Genomic DNA, 26,418 nt, shown 5'->3' on the forward strand with positions numbered 1-26,418 from the left:
CCCACATTGCATCTAGGAGTCATCGGCACATTCAACTTAGCTATATTGGGGTAAGCTCGCCTTTCATGTCTTACATTGCATTTCTGTCACTTTTTTTGTTTCAATTTGTGTGATTGTTTTCTGCTTGATTTCAGTGAGCGCTTGATGTCGTTTTGATGTATGTTAGCTTGTAGAAGCACCGTTTTATTTTTCACTCGCATCTCATTTTTGTTGCATGCATGACACTGTTTTGCACGAACGGTCGTCATCGTAGAGGCTCACTTCACACATTGCATGCTTTCCCATTTTTTGAATCCTACACTTGTTGTTTTCATGCATGATCATTCACCCTTGTTTTCACTCATCTCACCATGCATTCAGACTTCTCATGTTTTCAGTCACCTGTCATCTAGATTGGGCTGCCTTTTCCCAAACTATGCCTTGCCCGGCTAGCACTACACATTTCCGAAAGTGAAGTCTTTGCCTTCGCTCCAAAATTTGTGCAAGCCTAACCCAACACTAACCTCCAGGCTTGCATTACGCAATTCTTGGAGGCAGTGTCCTATTGGCCCCATGTTACACAAAAAAATTCACTGTCCCTATACTCCCCGTTCCATGATCCTGGAGGACCTCTACAGTGAACCCTGCATGCTTCCCCTTCATGAAGAAACTCTCATTGTGTCCCTCTTCGTGAGTAGAAAAATTCCCCTTTGCATCATTTCCCCAAAATCTTTTGTTTTTCCCAATTTACAAGATGGTGCTAATGACCTGTGTCCTCCTCGTGCCGATATGTAGGGATTACAAGTGTCCCTAGAGCTGACCGAAGTGACTGAGCCTTGTTCCAGTCACGTCGATCCTCTTTTGGAAAGTTTTTTAAATAAGGAGCCGAAGCTTCCAGCTCTAGAAGCTTCATAACGAAAGTCTAGTAAATGGTTGGGCCGCATGGAGTCGAGGAGGTCAGTTTGGGATCCTTTCCCCTATTAGGATGGAACTACCTCAAGAGATAAGACCTTCTCCCATGAGAAGAGGAACCATCTCCCTTCCATCCATGCTATATAAACCTCCCTTTTTCCCAAGCACAAGCTAGTTCTATATAGGCTCTGGTTAAAGTTTTGATTATGGATTCATCAGCAAGTTATTCATAGTTGTAACTCTCTAGTTGCGTGTGAGGGAGAAGTGTGAATTTGGTTTAGTGTGAATACTAAAGGGAATATCCTTAAAACTACCATTGTTGAAGCCATCATGGAATGCTAACGTAAGTGTGTGGGAACCCATATTTGTTGGAGGAGAACAACAATGTCAAGACAATGGTTGTAATCACTGCTTGATTTAATATATATGCAACTATCGATTACTTTCCTAGATAATATTTCATCTCACATGTTTATGGATTAATGTTTCTTGACTTGTTAAGTAGGTTGAATACAATTTGTCTTGTTGTTGTTGTTTACTTGTTTTAGGTGCTCGAAGAAGGAAATGAGAGATAGTTGGAGTGAGGAAACAAGGTCATCACAAAACGGGATAAGCGTACTAAGAGGTAGCCCCTCTTAATTGGTTCTAACCTAAGGAAATCTTCCATAGAATGTCTTGTTTGTGGCTAGACCCACTCTCAGGCTAGAGGAATTATCTGTGTCCGCACTTAGAATTTTACTTCACCACAAATTGGCGACTCCACTGGGAAACCGTTCCTTCTGTTTGCTTGCTTGGAATTTCATGGTTTTGTGTGAACTTTTCTAGTTTCGTCGTTTCCTTTTAGTTATGTCTAATTTTATTTGTTTATTTCTTTGGTTTTGAAATTCACAGTAGCAAGTCTGGTCTCAACTTTTGAAAATTTTTATTTTTTTCTTTGCATCCTCACTTAGCACGCTTATTTCGCTGAAATTCATGCCGATCAACGCGATATGCTCAGAAATAGTCATGCCAACCCCCTTCTCGCTCTTGTTGTCAGTTACGAAGTCGCACCGATGCCTGTAAGTGAAGATTAGGGTTCACCCTAGATCTTGGCCAGTGTGTCTTTCTCTCTTGATTTCTATCTTATAAGTTGTTTAGGTTGTCTTCTCCCTGACTGCAAAGTTGCATTTCACTTGGTTTATTTTCTTGTTGACTTGCCTTCTTTTTGCTTGATTTCTTGGGTCCTTAGATGGTTTGTGGCCCTAGGGCATCTAGGTTGTCATCCATTCAGCTGCTTGTGAACTTAACGAGTCAAGTTGTTGGTGCATTTACTCCTTGCATTTCATTTATAGTCCTCTTATTGCTTTGGGTCTCCATTACACAAGTTTGAAAAGTTTCGTTTGCTTGTCTAAACATCTCTTTTCCAGCATAGATCACATTGTTTGTCTTTTTTTTGGTAGATTCATTGCGTCATTAGTTTGAAAGATATTCTCTTTTTGTGTTTTTCATTTTCTTGAGAATCGATTGTCTCGAAATTTTTTCATTGAAGTGTTTTATGAGATTCATTTTTTCATTTCATGAAAAGTACATACTTCTAGTTTGTTGCATCTATATGTTACATTGGCTAGCATCATCGAAGATTACGGTTGCATTTTCATTTGAAAAGGAAAAAGAATTCTCTTTATTTTTGAAAGGACTATTTGGAGTGTACTTGTTAGGAAACTAGGAATTGGAATGAATTTTTCATTAGTTTATTTTTTCAAAAAGTGAAGTAGTGAAAAATCATTTTTCTTTCAGTTGCTTGGTTGTTTGCATTTTATTGTGTTTTCTACCCTCTCTAGTGTAGACAATTCATCGAATTGAAAGGGTCTTGTCTCATTTAGCTGCATTTAGGACTTTTCGAGTCACATCGCTAAGGCCTGAAAACCGAGACATAATTCAAGATAAACTTTAAAATGAACTCAATTAATCTAAGACGCATTTGAAACCTAACGATCACATCTACGAGGCCTAGGCTAGAGACATGTTCCGACATCTTTAAAACTAGCAGTTGTCATTAGCTTCAACACTAGATAGCACTAGTACGGACTTGTGCTCCCTATACCATCGAGTATATACATGGAGACCCCTCTAGGCTGCAATCCTTTATCCATAGGAAGCCAAGTTTTCCGCCTTGCAAACGTGATACACCAAACATAGCATTCAGGGAGATTGCATGCCCATACTTCTTGGTTTACTGGGAGGTATTCTACAGTTCACGATTGCCTGGTAATCCTTTTTACCTCGATCATCCAGAGTAGTCATTTGATCTTTTTGACTCGTTAAACTTAAAAGATCATTCAAGCACTTTTCCTTTCGATCTCGTTTCCAATTGAAAGTGATAAATTCATCTTTTCTTCTTTCTCGACTCTTAAAACATGAAAGAGCGCTAGTTTATTTATGCGTCTTATAAAAGTATTGCCCATGATCTTATAATATCCTGTTCGTCTTTTTCTAAGACCAAATCAAAAGTTTTCCTTAAAGTACTTTTTAAAGCCTTGAAATTTATCTCTCTTTTCCTATTAACTAAGACAAGCTCATCATGCCTGAACCATCTGGTTCACCTAGTTCCTCTTCCTCTCCTCCATCTAAAAGATTGTCTAAGGAGCCTTTTCCTGAACTACCAGAGTCACTCGAGGACCAAGGTGTTGAACTCGGAATCGTTCTGAGTATTCAACCTTTGTCTTCTCATCCTCCACCTACTTCAGATATTGAGTCACCATCTAATATTGGCCTAGAATCTCTGGAAAATCCCGTCCAGACTCCTGAGAGTGCGCCGACTACTGAAGGTTAGCTTGGACTAGTTATATATCCTCTGAATCCTTTGTTCAACTTTGTTCTAATATTATCACAGTGTCCGTATAGTCTATATGATCAGCTGGGTGTTCCTTTGGAATTATCCCCTCATACATCTTTATTCATTCGTTGTCGCTTGTGCCCAGCTATGGGACTTGAAGGCGAAGCTCCAACTACCTCTCCAGATCAATCGGAAATTTCTACTCCACACGCTATCAAAGAGGAAGAACATCAATTTCCTCCTGAAGGTTTCCCCTACACAGGGAGCATTCCCATCAGTGTGTATCCAAATTTTCCACCTAATTATGTGACTTTAGCATAGTTGGTCTCAGGTACACCTAGTGCCTCATAACTTTATCACAACCATGTTTGGGTGTCTAGCGCCATGCATACTACAGGTCCGTTCATTCAAAACTTGACCTCCCAACAGGCGATGCTTTCTGTAGTTACCTCAGTCCCAGTGCAACCCACCATTCCAAACCATCTTGTCTCGTTCGTCCAAGTCACCCAACTAGTTCAACCGATGGTCTCGAGGCATGTTGTTGTCAGTTATTCGACCCCTCCCGTAACTAGACAAGTTGTACCACCGCCTAGGGGGAAGAATTTGAGTGTTTCTATGATTTCAAGCTCACATGGTTGGGATGAACCAACCTTCTTCTGGTGTTATTCAAAACCCTGCTGGTCCTGCTGGATCGAGTAATGTCTAGTACCAACAGGTCCAAAATCCCGTTGGTCTGTCTCGATCAAGCGATTCCAGTATCAGCAACCCTATGAGGCTCAGGTTCAGTACCAAGCTCCTTATGTTGCATATGGTTCCCAAGGAATGGTCAATCTACCTTACGTCCTTCAGCCTGGACAGTATGTTGAGCCTGGTCCATCCACTTTTCCTGGTGGCTACGATCAGATACAGTTCGAAAATTTCCAAGGTCTTAATCTGGGAAATGTTCTAGTACCCTTGCAATAGCAAGGACAACCTCTATAGAAACAAGGGCAACCTTTGTTGCAGTAAGGGCCATCCGCGCAGCAACAATGGCAGATGATGCCGCAACAAGGACAATTGCAACAATCGTAGGGGAAACCCTCACAATAGTTGCAGTAAACCATGCAACCACAGATGCAGTATGCTCCACAAACCTCCTAACCTATGTCTTCACAAGGCCAGCCTTTGTAGCCGCAGGGATAGCCTTTGCAGCCACAAGGTCAACCCTTGCAGCAGCAGAGCCAACCTGGGCATCAGCAACCCTTATATACATATCAACAGGGTCAACCCTTGCAGGGACAAGGTCAGGATCAAGTCCTATAGCAACAGGCCTAGAATTCTAATGTCTAAGGACAATAGGTTCTGAATCCTTTTGTCCAAGGGAAGCAGGTCCAAAATCCCTATGTCCAAGGACAACAAGTGCAGAATCCTTATGTCCAAGGATAGCAGGTCCAAAATCCTCTTGTTCAGGGGTAGTAGGTTCAAAACCCATATGTTCAGGGACAACAGGTGAAATATCCATATGTCCAAGGTCAATAGGCTCAACAACATTTCAACCTGTATGTTGATTATCAGCAACCTATGGCCATATAGTTTCAAGGCTTTCAAGGTCAAAATCCTCCCTACAGCCAAGGTAACCTACAATGGGGGAAAAATCAAATGCCATATGGCCAAAACCCTCCATTATGGGGACAAAATCCTTACCAGTAGGGATGGGCTCCTTCGGTTGGACCTACTTATCGACCTCCAATGCCTTTCAATACTCAATTGTTGTTCTTGGCTACACTAGAGTTGCTATATGTGTCTCGACTCATGAATGATCCAATTCTTCATTCGCCATACTGGCCTCCGGTCCCATCCAAGATCCCGAGTGATTGTTCAAAATTCGATGGGAAAACAAAATAAGATCCTCAAGCCCATGTGATGACATATCACCTTTGGTGCTCTTCGAATTCCTACGTTGATGATTCTATTCATCTCTGTCTTTTCCAACAAACCCTTACAAGTGCTGCAGCCAAGTGGTACATCGAGCTCCCTCGAACTACTTACCATGGCTTCAACTCTTCGCTATGAAACTGGCACCTATTTTCTTACATCACCCAAGCAAGATACTATGATGCACATCTCCAATCACATCCATGAGTGGAGACGTAGACATCGCCTGATAAAATTCGAGATTTCAGATCAGTTGCTAACCGAATGGTTTACCAAGTCATTTATCACTCCAATTGCTCGCGATATAGCTATGGGTGGATGCATTACCAAAGGACAAGCCATTGCTTGTGACTAGTACTTAGACCTTGTTTATTCTTAGTCTGGTACTTTGTATTATTTATTACCCGATGCTCTGGGGCCATCATCCGATCTAACGACATGGAAGTCAGAGGCTACACCTCCTGTTGATGGAGTAATTGGTTCAGTGTCTCAGACCCCTATGAAATCTTCTTCCAAACAACAATTGGTCTCAAACAATGCTTCCAATAGTCCCTCCTAGAATCCACTTGGCCCTGGTAAAACCTCAGAGATCCACGCTATACAGTATACCACAGTGGACAAATCCTCGAAAGGTAAGAAGAAAGGAAAATGCAAGGGTAAAGTTGATGCCCCAAAACAAGGTCCTCCTAAGTCGTCTGCTGGTGATTCTTCACAACGGAAGCCTAAGTATCCATGCCTCATTTGTGAGGAGGATCACTATACTAAGGATTGCCCCGAGTGTCCAAAGTTAGTCATTTTCTCAAAGGGACCCCAGCTGTCTTGAAAGAGACGTTTCTGTCTTAGCAGACTCAAATGGCAGACCAACCTCAATTGTCTGCTTCCTCAGGATCACAAGTGTTCATGATGAGCATGCCTATTAATGTGGCTACTATATCAACATATTATCAAACTCCTACTTTGACAGTCGAGAAAGAGAAAGAGGCCACCCCTTCTTCTTCTGCCCGCTCGAGTTTTGGCCCTATTCATATCGAGCGCTCTAACCCCGATTTCACCATTCGAACTCCTTCTCAAAGTGTACTAAGGAAGTCCTCGTACAATCCCAACGCTCAAGCCTGTTGTTGGGAAAAGTATCCATTCGGAATGCCCCTATCCCACTCTAAGGTGTGATAGTGCCTTAGCAACAAACAAGGAAACTTATTTGAGTATTTCTTCTTTATGAAATGTAAATGAGGAGAAAGGATGTAACTAACCTGTGTCTTCCGCTAGTTTGTTGATCCAAATCACTCCTCTCTTCAGTAGCTCCCAGCTTCTTGCTCCTTCACTGGCCCAGCTTCACCGAATTCCTGCAAGATCACAAGAGAGAGAAACTACACAAAGATACAGATATACATTCATAAAAAGCTCAAGATCAGATTAAGCTAAACATGTAAGCATAACAAAACATCATTGGTACACAACATGTAGGAGAAACTCAAGTAGTTTATTGATAGAATAAGAAAGTCCAAGAGGAGATACAACCAAGTGAGTTCTGATCCAGCATCTACCTCCCAGCAAAGGAATCCCTTCCTCTCCTCCAACAAAGCATAAATCACCCAATGTACCAATCTCAATCTCAAACCAACAACAATTCTCTGCAAAGTACAAAATTCCAGCCTCCTGAACCTCTGGGTGAGAGATCCATATATAGATGTAAGCAGAGAGGATGAGTCAGCTTATGTTTTGACTTGTGGCTTCTCTCTGTCAGTTCTTGCTTCCACTTGGAGGTTGAGAGCCTCTTACTCATCACTAGTCGAATTCATTGAGGCAAGTGTCATTGGAGAAGATTCTGGAAGCTTCCATGGTCTTTCCACCCCGTTGAATGAGCTTGCCATTTGTCATTTCCCGCTCAGCGCACCCTGGTAGTGCTTCCACCTGTGTTGCAGTGCACCTAGCCAGTGTAGCCTCTGCATTTCAACGCAAGCAGCTAGTGGAGCCTCTGAATTGATCCTGAATTGACTGTTTCTGAGTGGTTTCTGGTGGAGAACTTCTGGGAGAAGCTGTCATTTGTTGACCTTGTTCCTTTAGGAGCTGTAACAACATCTTTAGGGACTTTGGATCCCTTGAATTATGGACATTTCATGCTTATAGCTGTGAGGCACAAAAATGTCTATAACAAAGCCGCTTAGCACTATAATATTTTTGAGGATTTAGCTCAAGCACCATCAACTATGTCTGCTCTCGAGGTACTCCAAAGTTGTCCATCTTAGTGGAAATCATTACTGTCGGCTATTGGAGTTATTGATCCTACTGATTCTAATTTGATATGTTTTGATCTAGAGAACCACGTTCTACGACTACCTCATCAGATTGCATTTCTCATTCAGGAAATTATCAATGAGAAAACCATTCATAATACCATCATCAATGAAGGTGCTTCTACCTGCATCATGTTAGTCGCTTGCTAGAAGGAAATTGGTTGTCCTACTTTGAACCAATCCCATAACACGTTGGAAGCTTTCGACGGGCGCAATTCGCGACCATTCGGTGTCTTACCCAACCTTGCCATTACTTTGGAGGGCAAGACAATACACGTTGAGGTGGAAATTGTTGACGCTAATCTCAATTATAATCTTCTACTCGAACGAAGCTAGACCCATGCCATGCATGTTGTAGCCTCCTCCATGTTTTGCATGATTCATTTTCCCCATCAAGGGAATATCATCACAGTCAACCAATTGTCTTTCTTTGCCTCTTCCTCATCAGATGGCAATGTTTTGTATGTCAAGCACACCGGTGCTCCTTATGAGAGTGTGGGGGAGAGACTTTTTAAAGATTCTGCCTTGATGGGAATTTTTCTGCTCCCACCTCCTCATGTTGCCTCTGCCAACATGATCTCGGTCAAAGATGATCCTTGGGTCATACCTTCACTGACTCTTGTTGATACCCGAGGCGAGGTTATGCCACTTAGTCCTGCCGAAATAAATTATGTGGAAATTGTTTCGGCCTCAAGTTATGTATCCTCATATTTTCTTGTTTCGAGGACGTCTCTCGATACGTATTGTTAGTCCCAGTGTCTTGGTGCTTCGAAATCTCCTGATCCCTTAGCTAAGACTTTTCTTGCTGACGAGAGTATCATGGAAGTAATGTCTCTAGAGGAACCACCTTGGAATGATACTCATCATCGTTCCTCATTCTTTCTTAGCCTGACGGTCATGTCTACTTGTCTCGATGAGTTCTCTTCTCAGTTTCCTTCCCTACCGCTCCACGTACTGATCATGACTCATGAAGTATGGTCTGAAGGAAATTTGGGTAATATTACCTGAATGATGTCAATCGATATTTTTGTCAAGCCTGGTGTCGTTGAAAATGTCCATATCGGGGTAACTTGTTCTCTAGATGAGATCAAGATCTATACTCGTCTGTTCCAAGAATTCTATGATGTGTTTGCGTGGTCATATGAGGAAATGCCTAGCATTGATCCTAGCATCGTCGTGCACAAAATACCGACTTATCCTCATGCGAAGCCCATTCACCAATGACTCCGCCCAGTGCACCCTAGGAAAGTAGCAGCTATCAAGGGTGAAGTTGAAAAAATTCTCAAAGCTGGATTCATTTATCTGATCCCTCTCACAGATTAGGTGTTAAATATTGTACCAATGGCAAAGAAACAAGGCATGATCCCCATTTGCGTTGATTACCGTGATCTCAAACGTACTTGTCCTAAGGATAACTATCCCACTCCCTTCATTGATCAGATCATTGATGAATGAGCTGGGAGTGAAATTTTTTGCTTTATGGATGGTTTTTCTGGTTACAACTAGATTAACATTACGTTGGCCAATCAAGAAAATATGACTTTTATCTGTCTGTGGGGTAATTTCGCGTATAAAATGCTCCCTCTTGGCCTAAAAAATGTTTGGGCTACATTTCAGAGGGCAATGTCCTATGCGTTTCATGACATTCAAAACATCATTCAGCCTTACTTGGATGACCTTTCTGCTCATTCTCGTAGGCGCCATGATCACCTTGATCATCTTCGTTAGATTTTTCTTTGCTGCAGACACTACAACATTCAGTTGAATCCTCATAAATGTGGTTTTTATGTCGATCTAGACGACTCCTCAGCTTTATTGTCTCTAAGGAAGGCATTTGCATTGATCCGATTAGGGTCAAGGCCATTTTTAATTTACCCCCTCCATCTTCATTGCACCAACTACAGAGCCTGCAGGGAAAAGAAAATTTCCTTCGTCATTTTGTACCCAATTATGCTGAGCTAGCTTCAGGATTTACCCGGTTTCTCAAGCAAGGAACGCCCTTTGTTTGGGATGAGATTGCCCAAAATTCTTTCGATGACCTTAAGGTTGTCCTCATAAATTCTCCTTTGTTGCATCCCCCGTATTATCATCGTGATTACTTCCTTTATCTAGCTGCAACCTCTAGTACCATTATTATGGTGTTGGTACAAGATGATGATGAAGGCAATGAAAATGTTATTTACTACCTCAGTCGCAATCTCCTCGACATCGAAACGTGTTGTGCCCATGTCAAGAAGTTGGCTTTGGTTGTCGTCTAGGTTGTTCAGCGCTTTCGGCACTACATTCTCTTACACACTACTACTGTGATTTATGAATGCAACCCCATGATCTACATCCTGACTCGTTAGTTGCTGGGGGCAAGTATTCTAAATGGATTGTCATCCTTCAATAATTTTATTTGGTGTTTACTACTGCCAAATATAAGAAATCACTGGTTTTTGCCAAGTTGATTTGCTCCCTTCCTTCTATGTCTCTCCCTGCTGGTGTAGATGAGCAACTCCCGGATGAGACTCTTTTCCTGATAAGCACCCTTGACATGTGGTATGGTGATATCATCGTGTATCTCCATACGTCCACATTCTGGTCCACATTGACTAAGGATGATCGCTGACACATTCGACATCACTCCCAAACCTACCGCATTATTGGAGATACTTTATACTGTGTCGGTGGTGATTCAGTTCTTTGTCGATGTCTTAATCTCGAGGGGGTTGAGAGATTTCTCAATGACTGCCATTCTGGGGTATGTGGTGGTCATATGTTTGGCTATGATACTACTCAAAAAATCCTTCGTGCTAGTTATTTCTGGCCATACATCTTTAAGGATTGCATCCTTGTCGTTTGCAAGTGTCATGAATGCCAAATTTACCAGTGCAATATGTGTGCCCCACCCGCTCACCTACACCCCGTCATTATCGTTGGTCCTTTTTCCAAATGGGGCATTGACTATATGACATGTAACCCTCATTCGGCTGGGGGGCATGGTTATATTATCATTGTTGTGGATTATTTCACAAAATGGGCCGAAGTGATGCCTACATACTCTGTAGACGGTAAAACGACGACTAAATTTCTATTCAATCATGTTATTTCCCAATTCAGCATACCTCAAGCCATTGTCACCAACCATGGCTCCCATTTCCGAGATTACATGATGGCTGAGCTAACCTCTACGTTGGGTTTCCACCACAATGGCTCAATGTCGTATTACCCTTAAGCTAATGGTCAAGTTGAAGCCATGAACAAAGTTTTGGTTACAATGCTTCAGCGTACTATTGGGATGCATAAGTCAAATTGGCATCTGATGCTCTTTTCAGCTCTATGGGCTTACAAAACCTCAACCAAGGATGCAACTGGTTTCACATCATTCCAACGAGTCTACGATTTGGAAGCAACGTTACCAATTGAGTGTGAAATTCCTTCACTCAAGCTAGCTGTTGTACTTCTCCCCGAAACCTCACCTCAAGAAGAAAGCCTCTTGTATTTAGAACTGCTGGATGAGACTTGTCGTCTTGCTTCTTTGGTCATCGGAGCACAAAAGAAGTGAGTCAAGTCCCATTTTGATCAGTCGATTCCCCTCGCGTGTTTTCTGAGGGTGACTTGGTTTTACTATATGATCAAGCTAATGATAAGCTAGGGGTAGGCAAGTTTGAAACCATGTGGCATGGGCCCTACATTGTTAAATGAGTACTGGAAAAAGGGACCTATGGGTTAATTTATTATGAAGGCAATCTTCTAGACAAGCCCCGAAATGGGATTTATCTCAAAAATTACTATGCTTAGGTCATCTTGCATGGTTACTTGGGTACATTAATGTGTCATTCATTTTTGTGCAGTGTGGTTTGGTGTGTTAGTTTTCAAACAAATTTCTTGTTTATTATGTTTTTCCTTGCTTTGTAGATGTCTGTGACTCCTCAAATCGGCTTCGCTGATGGTGCTTGCCATAGTACCTAGAATCTATCCTCCATGACATGGGCCATTTAAGACCCTCATGGTGAGTTGATTGATATTGAAGGTATCTATTTAGGTCGCACAACTAATAACATTGTTGAATACAACACAATTATCAAATTGTTGTCAGAGGCCATTGCTCTTGACATTCGAGAATTGGTTGTCAACTTGGATTCACAGCTTGTTGTCCTTCAACTCAATGGGCAATTTTCTATTAGAAACCCTTAGATATTGAGAATGTATCTACGTATTTGTCTATTAGAAAGAAATTTTGATTACATTACATATCATAATATTCCCAGATGCATGAATACATTGACAGATGCATTAGCTAATTATGTGTTGGATAGACATTTACGAAACATGTGAAAAACCAAAACAAATCATTTGTACCATAGTAAGCAAGAAAATACAACATATATATATATATATATATATATATATATATATATATATATATATATATATATATATATATATATATATATGGCGATAATGTTTGATACATCAAAACCCCAAAAAATAATATGTGTGTTCAAATAACATCCGCGGCTCGCAGGCCTCATATATCTGTGGCACGCAGGCCTCAAAAATGTAAATGCTGGACCTAGGAACTAATCAACATGGTGATCATGGTAACATGAAACTGCTCGTGCTACACGAGTCAGTAATTGCAGGATCTGATTCGATACCCCCACCGTATGCCTTTGTTACTGGCATGGGATGTCTCCCACCTGAGCATGCTCTGGGATACCACGAGTCAACCCCTCAAGGTTCCTTGCGATATCCTCCTCGTTGTTGCTTCCTGATAAGGAGTGACATCAAACTGGCAAGAGATGTGCCTAGCTATTAGGGACATCCCAGTAGGATGCTATGGTCCAACATCTGCATTGATAAAACAAAATTTTATAAACACACATATATAAAAAAAATTAAAAATCAAAAAATAAAAAAATGATTTTTTACCTTCATCGTCGAAATCCTCCCCACTTGGAAGTAGCATATCTGGGTCTCCGCAGAATTCGGTATTGCTATAAGGCCAATCCTCCACTACGATCAGATGTCATCATAGCCATGAGAAGAAGGTGGGCTTGTAGGACATATGTTGTCCCCCGGTGATCCTACGCATCAAACGACTCCAATGGACCATCTATGGGTCTTGTGGCATCATCGGATCTACCTTAGTCAGCTGGTACTGGAACAGTGGAACCCGCTCCAAGAAGAAGGTCACTAGCACAGATCCGAAGCAAAATTGCTTCAGATTCCCCGCCTTAGCTTTTGACAGCTGCAGTTTCATGTTGATCTTCATGGCTTCTGCTTAATTGAAGATCATCGGTGATGTACAATCGATATCATATAAAAATTTCTACTTGTTGGTTTCGTGTTCTGCGTGGGACCCAACCACTCTATTGATGGTCAACAATAGCACTCTCATTGTAAGATCTCGCACAATGGAAATATCAATCTTTCCACTCTTGGGTTTGAGGACTTCTAGGCAATGTTCGACAAGTAACATGGATATTCTTGCCTCAATCAGCCATGACCCATATAGGTTGACTGGTTCCCCTCTCTGAGATAGTCCTATGATGAAATAGATGTCTGAAGTTTCTAACTCCAACCCTTGGTCACCAATGATAAAAATTTCTTGATTTATGTCCCAGAGACTAATCAGGTATCGAAGAAGCTTAGGTTGAGCCCGCATCCATAGTGTGAGAAAGAAATTGAGGAGCCCACAATTCCTTAAGGCACCCAAGTAGTTCAGATCATACATTACTTGGGTGTCCACATCTTCATGCTCACGTTCTTTCCAGTCTACCATTTTCGATGATTCATTCCTGCAAAAACCATGTATTCAAGTCAATAATCATTTTTGGCAACTAAAATTTGGATTCAAATGGTGGATTTAAGAGAAAAAATGGTTTTTTCTTTGTTCATGGTGCTGGCGCACCTGTTTTAAAAAAAGTTGCATTGACGATGCAGTTGGTCATTTTAGTAACCCTCGGCTGGCACGATTCCAGACCCAGAAATCGTGCCGATCGAGGGTGATTTTTTTTGTGAAAACCTCCCTCAGAAATCCAAAAACTGGATAAAAACATAAAAGTATGGAAATGGAGCTTAAGGACTTGGCTCTTACCTGTAACTGACATCTCAGCGAATGACCTCCCGGATCTCCCACAATCTTCTCCAGAAAAATTAGGGCAAAAGTGGGTAAAATTTTTTTACAACAAGGTAAAATGGTAAATGGTAAAAAATATTTATTTTCCCTCCTTTTATTCAATTTTTCATGAAATATTAGGGTTTTTAAGTACTTGTGACCTATTTTTCCTCAAGAATTGGATAATTCATTTTACCTTTTGTGCAGCGACAGGTGATGGATGTTTGATGATGGTATCGAGTCACGTTTCAGCTCTTTTCTTGACTCGTAAAACTCGAATGAAAATATTGCCGAGTATTTTTCCCTTTTGACTCGTAAAAGAGAATAAAATGGGGGGTCCACTTTCGATCTCTTTTCCGACCCTTTAGACATGAAAATATTGTTGATCTCTTGTTGTTTTGAACTCATTAACGGATGCGAAACATTGTGTGCCTAGTATATGTTTACCCCTTTTTTGGGCAGGGAAACACTATTTATGAAAAAGGTACTCCTTGACTGAAATGGTCAAGCGGTTCTCTCAAGTATCGTTTTCTACTTTTTCAGGCTCGAGAGACACAAATGTATGAAAAGGGACTATGTGGAGTTTTCTTTTCCGTGTCTTTTTCAAACTCTATAAACATGAAAAAGACACCAAGTTGCACCTTTGTTGGACTCGTTAAAACATACAACAACATTGGATTCGTCACCATGACGAACATGAGCTTCTCCTTCCTAGGGCTCGTCAAACTTACTAGGTCAGATTCATCCGAAGGATGAACTTACAGTGAAATCATATGCTATCCCCTTCAAGCTTATGGTTAAAAAATAATTGGGGTAATTGCTAGAAATGGTGGGGTAAAATTTGGAAATTCAATCAGTCATGTTGGTAGCTCACTCTTGAACATGGCACTTTCTACTTCATGTCGGGTTGGGATATCCTCCTTTTCATCATTGACCTTCTTGGGTTGGGTTGTTCATTTTTGCTTTCCATTTGATCTCTGCCATGTCATCATGACCACTGATCCTATGGATCCAAAAGCTTCCAAACTTCCAATTGTGTCGCTGATATGTTCAAGAGTTGTCCTTCTCCAGTTACACTTACCTTTGATTCTCTGTATCATCCAAAATCATTTTTCATCCCTTTGTCTCATGTCGATGATGTGGGATACATTATGGCCCTCCTTCGACACAGTTGCTTCCTGTCAACTTCAGCTCATTATCCCGGAAGTTGACCGAGAGACTCCCTTCCAGTACCTTAGAGCTTGCATGCTCTAATGGCAAGTTCTTCGCACTCGATGACGAGTTCACAACATTGGCTTTCGACCGAGTGATTTTACAGGTGTTTGACTTTAGTTCCTTTATTCACATTCCGTGAATTGTGTTGATAGTACCTTGAGGACCATTGTCATTATTGATGGTTTCTCTCGCACTTGTTAACAATTTACACCATCGGCTAGTAATCAAACAATTTTCTAGCATGTTCGACATCAACACATCTATTCACATGTTAGAATTTGTGCTTTGATCAGGTCATGTTGGAGCACAAGACCCTGGACTCAGCGTACACAAGTCCAGGTTGTCAGGCGGTGTGACATGATTATGATGATATACATGTGTCTTTCAGATCGGTGGCTACGACCATACCATGCGTTTTCATATGTGATCCTTCTCATTATTGGATGGTTGCAACCATACCTTGGTTTCGATGTGATCCACTTTATCAGACGGTTGAGCCCATGCCTGGATCCATTTACATCATCACTTTCTAGATGGATGCATCCATACCACGATTCATGTATCATTTGACAGAGTTTTCAGTAATGTATATGTACATGTATTTTCTTGTAGGTTTTCCGACGACAGACTCCGGTTCCCCGCACTGATTCATAAAGCATTTCACCCCTCACTCTAGTTCGACCTTCACTCTTTAGGGGCATCTGTTACATAGAATTTTGTCACTGTCCCTGTACTTCCCATTCCATGATCCTGGAGGACCTCTACAGTGAACCCTACATGCTTCCCCTTCATGAAGAAACTCCCATTGTCTCCCTCTTCATGAGCAGAACAATTCCCCTTTGCATCATTTCCCAAAAATATTATGTTTTTCCCAGTTTACAAGACTCTGTTAATGACCCATGTCCTCCTCGTGCCGATATGCAGGGATTAAAACTATCCCTAGAGCTGACCGAAGCGACTGAGCCTTGTTCCAGTCATGTTGATCCTCTTTTGGAAATTTTTTAAATAAGGATCTGAAGCTTCCAGCTCTAGAAGCTTTGTAATGGAAGTCTGGTAAATGGTTGGGCCGAATGGAGTCGAGGAGGTTAGTTTGGGCTCTTTTCCCCTATTAGGATGGAACTACCTCAAGAGATAAGTCCTTCTCCCATGAGAAGAGGAACCATCTCTCTTCCATCCATGCCATATAAACCTCCCTTTTTCCCAAGCACAAGCTAGATCTAATTAGGCTCTAGTTAAAGTTTTGATTATGGAGTAATCAAAAAGTTATTCATAGTTGTAGCTCTCTAGTTATGTGTGAGGGAGAAGTGTGAATTTGGTTTAGTGTGAAGATTGAAGGGAAGAGCCTTAAAACTACCATTGTTAAGACCATCATGGAATGCTAACAGAAGTGTGTGGGACGCAAATTTGTCGGAGGAGAACAACAACGTCAAGACAACGGTTGTAATCTCTTCTTGATTTGATATATATGCAACTATTGATTGATTTCCTACATAATATGTCATCTCACATGTTTATGGCTTGATTTTTCTTGACTTGTGAAGTGGGTTGAATACAATTTGTCTTGTTTGCTATTGTTTACTTGTTTGCTTGAAGAAGGAAACAAGAGATAGCTGGAACGAGGAAAAAAGGTCGTCACCAAACAAGATAAGTGTACTAAGAGATAGGCCCTCTTAATTGGTTATAACCTAAGGAAATCTTCCATAGAATGTCTTGTTTGTGGCTAGACCCGCTCTTGGGCTAGAGGAATTGTCTGTGTCCGCACTTAGAATTTTACTTCACCACACCCCAGAAACTGCGTAGTGCAGTTTTCTGGTTGCATGTCAACGTTGACTGAAATTGTGCATTACTCAGTTTCAGTCCTCAGTAGGGCAGGCTAACTATGCATTGCACAATTCCAGCAGTCAGTGAACCTTCTAATAACCCGAAATGTGCCTTGCGTAGTTTTGGCGGTCAGTCTCCTGACCTCCCCGTGGAAATTGAGCAACCTTCATGATCAATCACACAGGTATGTTGCAAGTCAGTCCTCAATTTTGTTTTGGTTTTCGATTGACAAATTTCTTTCCATGGGTGTTGCTATGTCTCCAGGCATCACAAGTGTTTGACTGATTCTCAGCAGCACAAGTACGATGGTCTTCAGGAGAGCAGAGTCAAAGTACATCGTTGAGAGCACAATTGGGGATGCAGTCGATCAAGTGTCTATGAACTTTCCTATCTATGAAGACATCAAGTTGTTCATGGATAAGGATAGCAATTTGAATGATAATGACATCACAATGAGTAGCACCATTAGCAGCAGTAGAAGGCAACAAACCTACAAGCGACGAATGCACGAGGAAGTTTGTTGAAAACATGGAGGTGGAGCAAAGCTGTAAATTCAAAGCAAATCCACTCATGACGAAAGTAGCTTTGGAGGTTGAGGCTATGAGGTGATGATGTGACATGAATATTGCGTGAAGGTAGAGAAAGGAACAGAGAAAGAGTTGCATGCGCTGAAGCAGAAACTCAATGAAGAACAGGAGCTGCACAGACAAGAGAATGAGTTGCAGCATGAATAGGTACAACAGGGGGCGCAACATGCACAAACAGATGAAACTGCGCTCGTACAAGTTATGTATCCATCCCAGCAGCTGGCATGGAGTAGAAGAGGTGAGTAGTGTTGTTGATCGCATGCAAGGGAATTCAACAGCATGCATGTCATTGTGCACACGCATGCTATCCCACCCTCACCTAGGCAAAGACAAGAAGTAAGTCCAACTGGAGCTAAACATGTATTTTTACAAGTTGATGCACACGACCACTAGCACATGCTTGGGAGATCAACGCAGACACTATGCATCAACATGTTGTCAGTTCGGTCAGGCCCAGGATGACCATGCACATGATATTAGATGAGTTGGATAGAGGAGCCATATCAGTGTATCCGGATGCAACAGAGGTAAGAGTTCGCTTCAGCAAGATGTCACCATTGAGCGCACGGACACCATCATGGATGAACAAGCTTGGCATCAGTTCACCATCATCAATCATCATAAGGATGTCAAAGAGTTTGTCTCACCACAATGGTCCAAGTGTTAGTGATGTCTTGCATGGCTTGCTGAAGCCATTTTTTCTAACATGGGTACATGTGCAGGTTGTATGTAACATCTTGTCAAGTGTAAGTTCAAGTGTCCATAGTTGGATGTAACAGTCATAGAGTAGATGAAGAGTCATGAGGGTAGACAAACTATCACAAAGGGGAATGTCAAGGGCCATCCCACCCTTTGCTATAAATAATCCCTCATAACTCTTTGTATAGGATCTTTTGGTCAGCCAAGCTTTGATAGGATTATCTTAGAGAAAGCTTGGACAATATTGTAATGCGCCTTGGTTTCTCCACTGCGCAAATCTAGTATATCTCTTTGGAGGAGCAGGCAGTTGTGGCTGTAACATTCCACTATTGGAACTAGTGGTTGGACATGGATGTATTGTATGACTAGAACTTACACTTCTTAATATAACAGAGCCAACACATTTTGATGCATATGTTTTTATTGTAGTTGGACTATTTTGGTTGTTGTAGCAATGTATGTTATTTAAATTATGCATTTGTATATGAACTATTTTGTATGCAGTTGTATAAATCTTGTTGCAGATGTGCTATTGGTTTAACCATCACTTTGGATTGCTTGCTATCTTTCTTTCCAACTGGTGATGCATATTTTCTCATGTGTTCCCTTCCAAGCTGAGTACTATTACAGGTTTCCAAGGGGCGCACTCACCTCACTCTCTGTGTGTTAGAACCTCTCATGCACCTTCCTTGACTCGTCGCAGCTGTCACGCCCTTACTACCAACAGGGACATCTTACTTGCCTCTATACAAAACTGCGGTCAAGACATTACTGTGCAACCCACTGCTGGGACTCCTACACCAAACGGTTTGAGGTCTGATTGGGACTTGTTACCAAGGAGATCCCTGGACATGTTGGCGGGTCCAGCACCGTCAACAAATTGTTAATTTCTCTATGTTTAATGGATCCTTAAAATTTCCATCTTTTCCATCTCACAAAACTCTTAAGATCTAATAAGTCTAATAAGGTCTAAACCCTGAATTTCACATCTAGCCTAAAATTCTAAAATCAACAAAGTTAAATCTGAAAAAGAGACCCCTCTCTAAGTTTAGGAGGGATAAATTCTAGACTTGAAAGTATTTTTGCGGTTACCTTTGCATTTCTTTCACAGTCTTAAGAAATATAGATTGCTAACATTCTGGAGACCATACTCGAGATTGTAGAACACTCATCGCGACTCCACTATGTGAAGGTCTATAATTTCATCAATTATTGTTGATTGTTTTCAATATGAGTTCAAGAATAGAACATAAGTATGCTCTTATGGACGGATCTATTATCCCTGGCTTTCTGCATCGCATGCCTTGCATATATTGGAAATAATATTTGCCAGAGTTCAAAGATGATAAACGTAATAATGTTGCTTTACATCTTATCAAATTCCATATGCATTTACAGAGGCTTCAAGTTTAATGGCATGAAGATTGTCTTATGAAGATGTCCATGCTTACTTTGGAAGGAAATACCAGGTCTTGGTATGAAAATTTTCTAGCTTCTAGTATATGATCTTTAAATCATTTTCATACTATATTTTTTAGAAATACAATAAGATTATCCGTCTTTATTGCTAGTTCAAAACTGTCGTGATCATTTTGAAAGTTTTATTCAATACTTGGTAGGTTACTATGAAGATGATCAATTTATGGATTATGAGATTATAGAGGCTATTCATGAGAGACCTTTCAACCATGAAGAATTTGAAGAAGATGGCTGCTATGACACTTAAGAATTTTTTCAGCAAGTATTTATTTCTCCTATGATTGAAAATGAAGCAAACTTGCATTTCAATGACTTAATTTCACATGAACTTCTTGATGACATTTCATAGCCTCTATATATTTCAGAAGAACAAGAGAAAAAGTAGCCCGGCTGTAATGAAGAAACAAAGCTTACAGATGATAGTTTGCAGCTATCTTCTCATATTTTCATAAATAAAAATGATCATTCTAGTTGCCTCGCATTCCCTTCTTCTCCTGAGTTTTTAATTCAAGAAAAAATTTCTTAAAATCAGAATTCTTAGTTTTCTAGCATAGAAACTCAAGAAAGCCATGATCCATCCATTCTTTTCAGCAATAATATACATCAAGTTTGTTCCTTTAAACTTAATGCATACATTTTTGAAGAGAAGCTTTTTTTAGACCCCGTGGGTGTAGACCTTTTTTTTATTCAAGATGTGGCTACCTTAATTGACAATATACCTCCAGTTTCAGATAATGAAGATTTTGTTGAAGAAGAACAGGTTGTCCCACAACCTATGGATGTTGTTGTTGTGGATGAATTGGTTATTTCAAATGAAGATAGTAAGATTGATGAAAAAATTACTTCCTTTCCCTTAGAAAGAAGTCCTTTTGCAAATCATCAAAATGTAACTTTCCATGTTTTTGAAAATCCTTTGGCCAATCTATTGTGGCCATCAAGTAAAATTGTTGTTCTTATGTTTCTAAATTATGGTCAACAGTTTCAGTGGCTATTTGGGTTGCTAGTTTCATATATTTTCTACCTTCCCATGAGAAGTATGAGCAGAATTCAATTAAGTATCCATTTTCTTGATTAGTTGCATTGGAATTTGTTATTACTTGATATTGCAGTCATTTCGGCAAATTAGAGTGAGTAGGTGTGATGAATAAGCTCCACTTTTTGAGCATTATTTTCAATTTCAATTTGTAGTAGAGCTTTCAATATACATTTCAAATTTCAGTTTAAAGAATGGATTTGATTCAATTTGAGGATTAGAACAAATTATCAATTGGTTTTCAATTGCAGTGGTTTCATGGATTAGGCTAGTAGTCTATGGGGTTCTTTGGCACCTCACTAGGAGGATGCCATCCCCATTGGAGCCACTGTTAGGGTGCTATAATATAGGTAATATGTTTATATAGTTATCAATTTTGGGAATTTGTTGGTAAAGTTTAGCCTATGAATCACTAGGTGTCATAGCCTAAAGGTTTCTTGTCCAAGGAGACATTTAGTTTTTGAAGCCTAGTGCCCAAGACAACATATGGATGTTTGGGAGATTTTTTACATATAAAGTATCATTCATATCATGTTGCAGGTGCTTTCATGGTAAAGTGCTCAGAAGAAGCTTTCCAAAAGTATATCCGGTGCTTCAAACCGACTTCTGGATCAAAAGATAGGGCAAGTTGAAGTCTTACTCCTCAAAACCAGAAAACAAAGAAAAATGCTTGTGTGAAATTATTTATTTGAGTTATCAAAATTAATTCAATAATAAATTCTATAAACTATATGCATCACATTTATTTATCATATGCCAACCCCGCACTCAAAGTCAAATCTTATGGCCCACCCCGCACTCACATATTAAATCACCCTACTCTTGCCTTTTACAGTTGATTTTTCCTATACATTTGAATACGCACCCCGTCCTAAAAACCATTTACTACCTACCCCCTAGGAAAAATGATTTTTCCTATACATTTGAATTATGGCAGAAATACATTTAAATTGTGGCAAGAAAGTATATAAAGAGAAATTTCATATGTTATGAAATATGTTTACGAATGAATGAAATGTGACTGAGGTGAAAGGAAATTTATAGGTCATAAATTTATGAAATAATTTTACATGTAAATGAGTTTCACGGATAAGAGGATAAGTAAAACAAGACTTACAGATGTAAAAAGAATTTACAGCTACAAAGAAAATAAAGTTTACATATGAATTTAAAATTAGAGTTGCAAGTGAAAGCAAAAGGAAAGCCAGTAGAAACAACACATGGTTTTGGTAATCCATGAGAAGTAAAAACAACACACGTTTTGGAAATCCATACAAATATTCTACAAGGGTAAAATGAAAAATAAAAATATTTTACTAGCCATGGAAAAACAACACATGGGTTTCAAAATCCATGGGAAGAGAAAACAAGCCATGGATTTTGGAAACAACACATGGATTTGAAAACGAAATGGTTTTATAAATCATTCAAATAAATATTTTGAAATTTGAATTATGAATTTCATCAAAATATTTGGAAATATTATATATATATATATATATATATATATATATATATATATATATATATATATATTCCAGATATTTTGTGACAAAATAAAGTATTCAAAAGATGATGAAAAGCAAAGATGACAGAAATAGAACTCAAAGGCAGAGCAATCAAATTTAAGAGGGCAGTTAGATGATTTTGTGAAGACAGTTCAACTTCTTCTTCTTCTTCTTCTCTTTTTTTTTTCCCTAAGACACCTAGCAGCAGAAGATCAGCAACTTGAGGATCATTTTGCATATTTCTAGCATTCAGAAAACCAATCCCAAAGTTTAATTAACAATTCAATATTTCCAGTAGATAATTTGGAGATGTTATGTTATTTTTAGTTTATTATTTAGATTTTTCGAGAAGTTGTTAGAGAATATTTTGTAATCAATTCCTTTTTTGGGAATTTGATATTAGTTTAGCAAAAAGTCTATAAATATGTTGCAATACAACTTAGAATAGGTTGGGACTTGTATGAAGAAATAGACTTCTGATGTAAAGTTGTTCATTATGCTCAAGTGGACCAATTTTCAATAATACATAAATCTTTTTCAGGATTCATGTGTCAGACTTATTGGTGAAGTTATCTTCTCTTGTTAATGTGTTCTTCTTTGTCAATTCATATGTTTCTCTTATTCATTTTGTTCAAACAAAAATAAGAATCTGAATTTGTTCCAGTACACTCAATTATGGCTTCTGAACAAAGTTAATGTTTTCAACTTAAATTTAACACTAGAATTCTTAATTGCTCTATGTTTAATGGATCCTTAAACTTTGCATCTTTTCCATCTCACAAAATTCTTAAGATCTAATAAGTATGCCTACCTTTCCCTGTTAAACTTATCTATCACTGTTGTGATTGATCAACTTGAAACTTAATTGACTCCATTTCCTAATGGGTTTCCCCTTCTGTTCCAACCAAACCATCTCAAAAACCAAACCCTGAACTTCACATCTAGCCAAAAATTCTAAAATCAACAAAGTTAAATCTGAAAGAGAGATCCCTCTCTAAGTTTAGGAAGGCTATCTTCTAGACTTGAAAGTGGTTTTGTGGTTACCTTTTCATTTCTTTCATAGCCTTAAGAAATACAGAGTGCTAACATTCTGGAGACCATACTGGGGACGAATGGTTTCATTTTCCCTAAAAAATACTATTAAGTTCATATTTGACTGTTGATGGTGGACAACAGTCAGACACAGAAAGGATGAATATTTCACCCGGTGGCTCCATGTGCAAGAATCCAGAGATAAAAGCTTTCATAGCGACTCCATTGTCAAAAAATCTAGATTGTATAACACTCATGGTGACTCCACTATGTGAAGGTCTGTAATTTCATCAATTATTGTTGCTTGTTTTCAAGATGAGTTCAAGAATAGAATGTAGGTATGCTCCTATGGACGGATCTAGTATCCCTAGATTTTTTTTAGCTTAAGGGGGCCTGACTCAGGTTCAGATTTATTTGCGCCAACCAACAAAACTCTAATTGTTGGCCCTTTCAGAAACAACCTGCATAGCGCAGGCTGCAGTCTCACTCGAAGTAGTATCAACAAATGCCAGAACTAGGTTTTTGCATCCAAAGACCATGTGATAAGTGATATTAAGCCCTTGTAGCTCAAATCTTCCTTCGCGCAGATCTAGGTCTTCCTATGGTCCGCTAATGAAACTCTAAGAAAACGGCTTCTAGACCTTTGCGAAGGTCTGCGATAAGACTTTATAGACCTAAAAGAAGCAAACTGTCCACTTTCGCGCACTAAATAGTAACCCTAGATATGCCTTTGCGCAGATCTACCCAATTCAACAGAAATCATAACAAAGCTATCCTTTATATTCGTGAAAACAAATTATCACTTAGTTCATAAATAGATATTAAATATTCAATAGGTTCGCTCAACAATTATACTTCATTCCACAGAAAATATATCATTAGCCATAATGCATAACTTAAATAGAAATGAGAATAAAACATAGAAGCAAGATAATCATTCCAAAATTAGTCTTTATTATATTCAGCGTTTGACTTTACAGACTCTTCCACCCTGCACACCCAAACCAAGGTCTCTGTGCACTCAGCTGCAGACTTACCAAGGTCTCTGCGCACTCAGCTACAGGAGCCTTCCCCTTTTGCCTAAGTACAGCAAACATAGCTTTCCTTCCTTAGCACTTGCCTAATACAATAATCTTCTATCTTATATTGATACTTAGACTCGCTATGACTCAACTATATATATCTTTTTCAATATAATAACATGGTCTGCGGACCATGGGTGAGTCTCAAAAACCGACCTATCACTTACCCAAACAAGGGGCTAAGGCCCTTTTGACTCCTACTTAGTTGCACACTCTGCTTCCACATTTTGCGGAGACTTTACATTCTTTTACAAAATCTTTCTCAAAAATTGGTTAAACTAACCCAAAATTGAACCTAGGGACCCTATCCTGACAAGGCCCCAACAAAAATATGGTGACTCGCCCTCAAGTCACTCTACTGGCACATTGATCTTGTTGCAGAGGTCACTGAACTCGACCTGCAATGCTGCTACATCAACAGAACTTTGTACCATGGCCTATTGCACTTCCTCTACCAACTTTTCTGTCATCGAGCCTTCTACTACTAGGCACATCATTCTCTATGTCTGTTGCAGTGTCTTTATCCTTTCCTGAAGTGATAGAGTAAGATGATAGGATTCCTCTGTCCATGGTTGTAGTCTGGCCTTGAGAAGAGCCTACTTCCTCTGTAGCTCTTCAATCTATGATTGCAGCTGCTTGCCTTCCTGCAATTGCGCGAGGTGTTGGACTCACGCCAAAGTGCTCGCAGTCGCCCTGACTTCATCAAACCTGCGTTGTGTCTCCTGAATATCTGTGTTAAGATTCTGCAGGTTTGGGTGCTCCTGCAAATTCATTCATAACTCAATAGCTTGTTCAAATATCAACATGAACCCTGTGATTATTGTATCCAGAGTGCCCATGCTTTCCCTGATAGCTGCTCTATGTTGCTCCCAGACCTTTGGTAGAGTGGTTGGTTGTAACTTCAGTTGAAGCTTTGAAATATTCATCTAAAAGTCAAACGTGACTTTACCTATCTCATCCTTGGATGCGTGGACCACAACAGGAAATTTCCTGATTTTTGTTGTAGTTGTGGCATCCTCTAGAATGTTTAACTCTGGAATTGAATGGCATGCCTGTGTGATTGTTGTCTCTAGGCTTTGACTTTGTGCTTGCAACTCTTCCTTTTCTTTCAAAGCCTAAGATTTCTCTGCGAACATCTACTCATTGTTTACTTTGAATTCACTAATCATTGTAAGCGCGTGCTGCTCTCTGATCCTAATTTCGTCTGATACCCCCTGATGCAGTGCATGGAGAGTTTGAAGTGGTAGCGTGACACCCCAATGTCTTTGATTGTGCTCAACACGGCATGGTCTTCCTCTAATTCCATGTGGACTGATCCTTCTGGTAAGGGTATTACTCCGAGGTCCAGAGTCTATTCCATCTCTACTACTTTCTCACTCCCTTGTGCCAAGCTTGCTTTCACCTCGCTTGCTTTCCCAACACTTGCTTGAATTCAGCCAGTTTGGATATGCAGTTTGCGTAGATCCTTCTAGATGCTCCCGCTTTGAGCATTATTTTCAGTTTCAATCTGTAGTCGAGTTTTTAGTTTTTAGTATACAGTTTAGATTTCAGTTTAAAGAATGGATTTGATATAGTTTGAGGATTAGAATAGATTATCAATTGGTTTTAAGTTGCAGTCATGTTATGGTAGAGAATGTTGCGGGCTTGGGTTCAGCCCAATGGATCAAGTTCGTAGTCTATGGTGTTCTTTGGCACCTCACTGGGAGGATGACATCCCCATTATATCCAGTTTTAGGGTCCTATAATATAGGTAATTTGTTTGCGTATTTATCTATTTTGGGAATCTGCTAATAAAGTTTAGCCTATGAATCACTAGGTGTCATAAGCTAAATGTTTCTTGCCCAAGGAGCCATTTATTTTTAGAAGTTTGGTGCCCAAGACAAAGTATGCATGTTTGGGAGTTTTTTTTGCATATAAATTCTAGTTTAGATCATGTTGCAAG

This window comes from Pinus tabuliformis, chromosome X, assembly GCF_031772625.1.
Source record: "Pinus tabuliformis cultivar Carrire ecotype Pingquan chromosome X, CPIR1, whole genome shotgun sequence".
Taxonomy (NCBI): domain Eukaryota; kingdom Viridiplantae; phylum Streptophyta; class Pinopsida; order Pinales; family Pinaceae; genus Pinus; species Pinus tabuliformis.